The sequence below is a fragment of the Capsicum annuum genome, chromosome 2 (assembly GCF_002878395.1).
Source record: "Capsicum annuum cultivar UCD-10X-F1 chromosome 2, UCD10Xv1.1, whole genome shotgun sequence".
Taxonomy (NCBI): Eukaryota; Viridiplantae; Streptophyta; class Magnoliopsida; order Solanales; family Solanaceae; genus Capsicum; species Capsicum annuum.
In genome coordinates, this window is record NC_061112.1 from 116,771,728 (window position 1) to 116,780,278 (window position 8,551).

Genomic DNA, 8,551 nt, shown 5'->3' on the forward strand with positions numbered 1-8,551 from the left:
TGGATAATTCTTTTCATGAGGCTTAAGCTGCCTAGAGGCATAGGTTATGACCTTACCTATCTAAATCAAAACACAACCCAAACCAACCATAGAGGCATCACAATACACAACATCAGGCAATGTTAAGACTGGGGCTGAAGTGAGTCGAATCTTCAACTCCTAAAACTCTTTTCGCAGGAATCTGACCACTGAAACTTAATCTTCTTCTGAGTCAATCGGGTCATAGGAGACGCAATGGATGAAAACCCCTTAACAAAACATCTGTAATAGCCTGCTAAACCCAAGAAACTTCTAATGTCTGATGGAGAAATAAGTTTAGGCCAGTTTCTTGTGGCTTCTATCTTTTGGGGATCCACTCTAATACCCTCATTGGAAATAATATGACCAAGGAAAGCAACAGACCTTAGCCAAAATTCACATTTGCTAAATTTGGTGAACAACTGGTGATCTCTAAGAGTTTGCAACACAATTCTAAGATGGTCTACATGATCATCCTTACTACGAAAGTAGATAAAAATATCATCGATAAAGACTATGACAAACATATCCAGATACTGTTTGAACACTTAGTTCATCAAGTCCATGAAAGCTGCTGGGGCATTTGTTAGTCTGAAAGACATGACTAGAAACTCAAAATGACTATAACGAGTCCTGAAGGTTGTCTTCAGAATATCGCATTCCCTTACTTTAAGCTGATGATAGCCGGATCTAAGCTCTATCTTTGAGAAATAACTTGCACCTTGGAGTTGGTCAAATAAGTCATCAATTCTAGGAACAGGGTATTTGTTCTTGACTGTAACTTTATTCAGTTGACGATAGTCAATGCACATACGCAAGGAACCATCTTTCTTTCGTACGACTAGAACGGGAGCGCCCCATGGAGAAATACTAGGCCTTATGAAACCTTTATCTAAAAGATCTTTGACTTGCTCTTTCAACTCTTTAAGCCCGGCGGGAGCCATACGATATAGAGGAATAGAAATAGGCTGAGTATTAGGAAGAAGATCAATTCTGAATTTTATTTTCTTATTGGGAGGTACTCCTGGTAGATATTCGGGAAAAAACATCCAGAAAATCACTAACTATGTTGACTGACTGAACTATTGAAGTCTCAGACTTAGTGTCTTTAACTCGAACTAGATGATAGATGCACCCTATGGAGATTAACTTTCTGGCCTTAAGATAAGATATGAAATGACTCTTGGGAGATACTGAATTATCTCTCCACTCAAAGGCTGGCTCATCTGAAAAATGAAACTTCACCACTCGAGTGCGACAATTTATCGATGCATAACAGGAATGGAGCTAATCCATACCAAGGATAAGATCAAAGTCAACCACATCTAACTCTATTAAGTCTACTAACATGATATTATGAAGGACAATTATGACACTTTATATAGATCTTTTTTGGCAACAACTGATTCACCTACTGATCTAGAAACTAAGGCTCAGGCATCTTTTAGAACTCATCTCAAAATTAACTGCAACTAGAGAGGTCACATAAGAGAAACTCAACCCAGGGTCCAACAGTACGTAAACATCAAAATAAAAGGCACGAAGCATACCAGTAACAACATATGGGGAGCTCTCCTGCTCCTGGGGGAATGGTAAAGCATAGAACCGATTCTGGCGCTGACCGTCACCGGTACTGGATGATGTGCCTTGAGGAGGGGCTGGGCGAGCTGCAGGAGCTGGTGCACTGGTAGCCCCTGTCTGAGGACGAACATCTCTATTTCCTTTCTTAGCATACGGACACTCTCTAATTCCATGACCCAACATGCCACAACCAAAACAACCCTTCTGTCTAGCCAAGCACTCACCAGGATATGTGTTACCATACTTAGTACATAGAGGATAATTGGTCTTACCACTCACATATTCTGGGATCTAGACATAGAAGACTTACCCTCACTACTCCTGTCTACCTCTGAGAGTGGGAGAACTAGCTGACGACGCCGCTGGCAATGGCGGACAACCCTAAAATTGCGAGCGATTTTCCCCAATAGACCTTAACTGACCATACTCAAACTGTCTAGTTCTAGTATTCTTATTTCCTCTCTTTCTTTCTTTTAACTTTTCTACCTCTATCTGTTGGGCATGAGTCATCAATCTAGCAAGATCCATATCTTCGATAAGCATAACAGTCCTACACTCCTTGACTACCAATCCTGACACTTCAGTATCGAACCTACTCATACTAGATCTAGTGTCAACTATCAACTCAGGAGCATACTTAGATAACTGGTTGAACTTAAGGCAGTACTCCTTCATAGTCATTGAGCCCTGCCTCAGGTTCATGAACTTTTAAACCTTGGCTTCTCGCAACTCAGGCAGAAAGAACTTGTCTAGGAAAGCATCCTGAAACACCTGCTAACTTATGGGAGCTGCACCCTTACCCCTACCTTTCTTCCACATGACGACCCAATCATAAGCAACATCTTTCAACCTATACGAAGCCAATTCTACGCTCTCCTCTTCAATGACATGCATAAATTGGGTGATCTTTTTCACCTCATTAAGATAAAATTGGGGGTCTTCACCTACTTTTGACCCAAAGAATTCAGGCGGATTCATCCTCATAAAGTCACAAAGTCTGGCTGCAGGTAAATTGCCCCCTTGTTGACGCGGAACTGCAGCCTAATTATTGGATTGAACATTAGCGGTCACAGCTTGGGCTAATGCCTGAAAGGCAGCCCAAAATTTGGCATAAAACACATTCTCATTCATGGGATCAACAGGTTGGGGTGGATGATTATCATTCCTACAAGCATTAGCTCTGCGAAAAGGCATATTCTAATCATGAAAGAGCACGAGTTAATAGCAGATAGAGATAGTTGTAGGCACGATGAATTATGAAGAAAAGAGATGATTTTTCTCAAATGTTCCATAGCCTCTTGCTCAAAGATATGGCGCGCTTCACACCGATGATTAAGACTCTACATAATTCGGCTTGTATGACACCTAGGAATCTCTAAACCTTAGGCTCTGATATTAAGTTTGTAACACCTTGGAATCTGATCCCGAGATGTCACATGGTGTTCAAGGCTACGAGTAGCTCCAAGCTAACCCTTTAAGCCTGCTACTAGGTCTGAACCTTACTTTAAGATAATCTACTCAAGAAGTAATATTGTATCATGCCAAAACTAAACTGAATAAACTGAAGATACTGTCTGAATAGGAAATACTGAAAGTCTGTAAATAAACTCATAGTCTGACAAGCCTCTACTGCTAAGAAACTAGAGAGTCATTAGGACAGACCCCCAACTAACTCAAACTAAACTGAAAACAATAAATCAATAACTATGAAAGCTGGAAATATGAAGAAGTAGGCCCTCGAATCATGAGGACTCACCAACTGTGGGAGAGTAGATATAGATGCTCGAACTACTCACGCTGCTGATACTGAGCACCTAAACCTACATTATAAGACAATGTAGCACATAGACATATATGTGGATCAACACTTTGAGGATGTACAGAGTATATGGGGGTGTAATGCATAAGTAAGACATCATCATAATTAGAAAGTAAATGCATGCTGGATGTATATGACTCACATAAGCTTGATTATCTAAAATACCAAAATATAAAATCATGTATAACAAATCATACTTGTAAATCTAGTGAGTCATAACACTTAGTCTTATAAAAAAACTTTTCTATCATTCTTTTGTTTTGAAACTTAGAAGCTTTAGGAGCATTGGAAATCTTGGAACTTCAGGAGCTTTTTCTAACCGACATAAACCATGTGAGCTGACATGGAGTCCAACGTCTTGCCCACGTTGGGTAGAGCTATTCTATCCTTGCCATCGGAATAGAACCTTAACTTAAGTGATGACTATCTTAACCTACAATAGGCGTTTAAAACCTACAGTGGCTCGTAGTTCTGGGGAATGAGACCTTGGAATCATACCCAACTCGGTGCTAAATACTACTCCCATACTTATTATTCAGAACTTTTAGGAAATCCACCTTAAAATAGCACAAGGGTTCGTAATTAAAATCAATTATGCTTCTCTTTGTTTTAAATCATAAATCGTATGAATAATGTGGATTCTTATCTTAGCTTAGGATCAAAATATCAATCTTTGCTTTTGAAAGCACTAATCAAAACTTGTCAATAGGACTTGAGATCATAATCTCCTTATAAAATCATCGATAGTACTTAGGACTCAAAGTATAAAGCTTTAATGGATCAATAATTACATCAATAATCAGATTTAAACTTCATGCTCAATAATCATCTTAAAAGATTTCAACAATCTCAGTCAAGATAATGGTATATAACTCATAATACGATTCTTATAATTGCAAACATGAATATATGTAAATTTCTTGCAATTGGAGCCTTAAATATCATAATAACGTCATAAACTAAAATAATGAGGATTTTGGTATCAACCTTAACTTAAATTTCATGGGAAATCATAGAATATTCAGTAAAATTTGAACCAAAATTAAGTTTTTGGCACAAGGATGAAAGGTTTATCCTTGTTCAAAACCCCACATACCTTGGATGATGAACTAGATGAACAAGTTTGCTTTTGAGATTCTATTTGTGCTCTTGAATGATGATTCTTGAAATTCTTGAATTGGGAACTTTGAATCTTGAATTAATTTGGGAAAAGAATGGTGAAATATTGGGGATTCTTGAAGTTGAATGTTGAAGCTTAGGGTTTTGCTTGAGAGAAATTTTGATGAATATAAGCATAAAATGCTTGTAATAGGATTAAATCTTGTGTTTGGACGGAATTCGGGGCTTGGCAATTGTCCAAAATATCCTTTTTAAACTCCTAAACGAAATTGAAAAAATGAACTGGGGTCCCGATTTAATGGGTCACTGCAACGCTCCACTATCGCGGTGGCTCACTGGAATGTGACAACTGAAAATTGAGGGTCTCCGCGACACGGAGCTATCACGTTGTCCCACTGGATTTTGACAATTGGGACCTAAAACTTCAACGCGATGAGCCACTATAGCTTTGGACTACTGGAAATTGACAAATGGGAAATTGGACCTCTCCACGATGCGCCAATATCACGGAGGTCCACTGAAAAATGACAATTATGAATTTAACCACCTCCGCGATGTGGTGACTGTCCAGGTGGTACACTGCTAACTAAAAATGTTGTAACTCCTCAATCGAGTGTCGAAATTGAGCGAATTTGGGCCTTATAAATTAAATAGTCCATTTTATTAACTTCAAGACCAAGGTCCATCAATAACTCTGACAGACAAGCTGATACAAGTAAGGCTACTTGTCAAAATGACAACACTAGTAACACCAAAGAAAAAGGGGATTAGCAGAACCCTAAGGCTATGATATCACAGGAGGATCATGGGATTGATCCTGGAATAGTACATGATAATAACCCTCAGGCTATGATATCACAGGAGGATCATAGGATTGATCCAGGAATAGTATATGATAATTATCTTAAAACTTATTAGTGGTACCAACCTTGAAGAGGGGCATACCACTATTGAAGACTATGCTACTAATGATATTAAGATTTCTGGATCCTCTAATGAAGAGAACGATTTTGAAGATGGGGACTATGTTCATGAGGGATCAGAAGCTTGTAGAGAATATGAGAGTGCCGACAATAAAGCTAATAGTGATGATAATGCTGAAAAGATGATAGAAACTCTCAATAAGCAAACACCTGTAGATGTTACCATCAACCAAGACATAAATGCATCTCTCTTTCCAAATTCTAAAGAAAGAGAAAGAGGTGCAAGCAGAAGAGGAACAACCTCGGCAAGAAGCAGAGGAGGAAAATTCATCAACCAGAAGCCTGAAAAAACTTCTCAAAATCAAATTTTCTCTGAATAAGTATTATGATTAAGTTGTTATATTGGAATATTAGGAGCATCAATACTGATGGTGCCCTAGAAAGACTTAAACAAATGATTAACTTTGAAAAATATCTCATTATCGTCATCGACGAACCTTTCTATAAAGAAGACAAACTGGAAAAATACAAAAGGATATTAGGCTATCAGAATGCGTATTCTAACTGTAATAGCCAAATTTGGCTATTCTGTAATGACAACCTTGATTGTCAAATTGTGGAAACGGATGATCAACAAGTTTCATGTTTCGTCAAGATGGACAACACTACGGCTATCGTTCCTTTTATCTATGCTAAGTGTTATGAACACTTAGAGAGCTCCCGTAGGATAAACTGAGAATTATCAACAATAATTATAAGTTGCCCTAGCTTGTTATAGGTGATTTTAATTGTATTATTGATCCTGCTGAAAAAAAGGTGGTTTTCCTCATAGGATGTAACAATTTGGACTTTATCCAATGCATAATGAATTGTGAATTGCTTGATGCTGGATACAGTGGCACTGACTATACTTGGTGCAATGGATGGGCATCGGATAGAAGAGTTTGGCAAAGACTGGATAGGGTGCTTATTAATGATGAATGCAGAAATAATTTTGATTTCACTAATGTCACCCACCTCATTAGAAATGGCTCTGATCACTCACCTATACAATTCAATACTAAAAAAACCAACATAGAACCCATTAAATATCTTAGGGTCTTGGATTTTTGGACAAATGAGGAGGACTTTCTTTCCACAATGGAACAAGTATGGAGCAAGGAGCAATATGGCTCACCAATGTAGAAATTCCACCTCAAACTCAAACATACTAGTAAAATGCTCTCTAAATGGTTCAGATATTCGGTTGGTAACATTTTCGACAAGATCAAGTTGCTTGAAAACAAGGTTGCAACATTGGAGAACTACTCCATCCTTGAAAACTCTACTAGCAATAGAACAACCTTAAATCAAGCCAATGTTCAGCTAATTCTAGCTTACAAAAAGGAAGAAGCCTTCTGGAAACAAAAATCCGATATCAAATGGTTTGTTGAAGAGGAAGTTAATTCTAAATTATTTCACTCTGTGGTGAATGGTAAAAAGCAAAGACTTTCTTCTACTAAGATTCAAAGTGATGATGGATCTTGGATAGAAGGAAATGACAACATCTCGCAAGCAGCAATCCAGTTCTTTGGGAAAGAGTTCTCAAAAGAATACAATCATAAAGACCTCACAATTTTGGACTGTATCCCAAAATTGATTACTCCTGAGGATAACAGAAAGCTTATAGATCCTCCTACTATGGAAGAAGTTAAAAATGTTATTTTTTCTATGAATTCCCAGAGGGCCGCTGGCCTGATGGCGTCTCTAGGAAATTTTATCAATTTTGTTGGGAAATTATTAAGCATGATCTATTTCTAATGGTGATTGATTTCTTTGCAGGTGCATAAATGCCAAGATCTTTCCCTCATACATCTTTGGTAATGATCCCAAAAGTGGAAAACCCACAGCAGTTCACAGATCTTAGACCAATCAGCCTAGTAAATTTCTCATGCAAAATCATTTCCAAACTACTGAGTAACAGAATAGCCCATCTCATGCACAAGATTGTAACACCCCGAAAATCGAGTCCCGAGACAACACACGGTGCTTAAGGTCACAAGTGACCCCAAGCTAACCCTTTCATAGGTATAACTCAAAAGCAGCTGATTTAAAACATAATTCTGAGAGAATGAAGCTAAAAATATTTCAATACAGAATTTGTTCAATACAATATTGGAATTATAAGATGACAATTATACTAACACATATACATATACAAGAAGGAGACTGAATACATCAACCACTATTACTATCTATGAAGCCTCTACTAGTATTGCCAATACATAAATGGGTCATGACTCCCAACCATCCTACTCAATATAGCCGACAGAAGAAGATACAGTGTCTCTGAACTGAAACAACCAACACAAGACCTTGAACTATAAGGACTCTTTTACCTGCTGACCAGATGCTGCAACTGAATACAATAGTAGTAGATGGGGGTCAGCACAAAGAGAATGTACTGAGTATGTGGGGGTGCATGCAACACTTAAAATAATATCATCAATTTCATGAAAATATGCATACAAACAATGATGACTCACTTGGCTTGAGTTATATCAAATCATACTCTTCATACTTACATAATAAATAGTTCAAATGGTAAAATCTCATAATCCATGTAAATCATCAAAAATCATAAATTATGATAAATCATCATAAATTATCATATCGTCAAAATTCATCATAGGTAATCATAATTCATCATAATATCTCAACTCTTTGACTCAAATCTCGGAGTGACTCGGTATTCAAGAAACATGACTTTTATGGACAGGGGAGTTTTCTATAACTGACAACCCCATGTGAGCGACGTGGAATACCAACGTTTGAAACCCCCGTTGGCGGGAGCATCATACTCTTTTCCAGGGAGTACGACCTTAAAACTGCAATAATCACAATCAAGCTTTCTGGCCAATAATATCATCATCAAACAACCCTACGGTGGCACATAGGTTTGGGAAAATACCAAATTTCCCTCTCGGTGCTAAGTACTACTCCCCGACAAGCACAGAACGCGTTAGAAAATCCACCATCATCATCACAAGGGTCTATCATAAAGACCAAAACAAATATCTCAATTTATAATTCATCAACAATTTGTGGATTC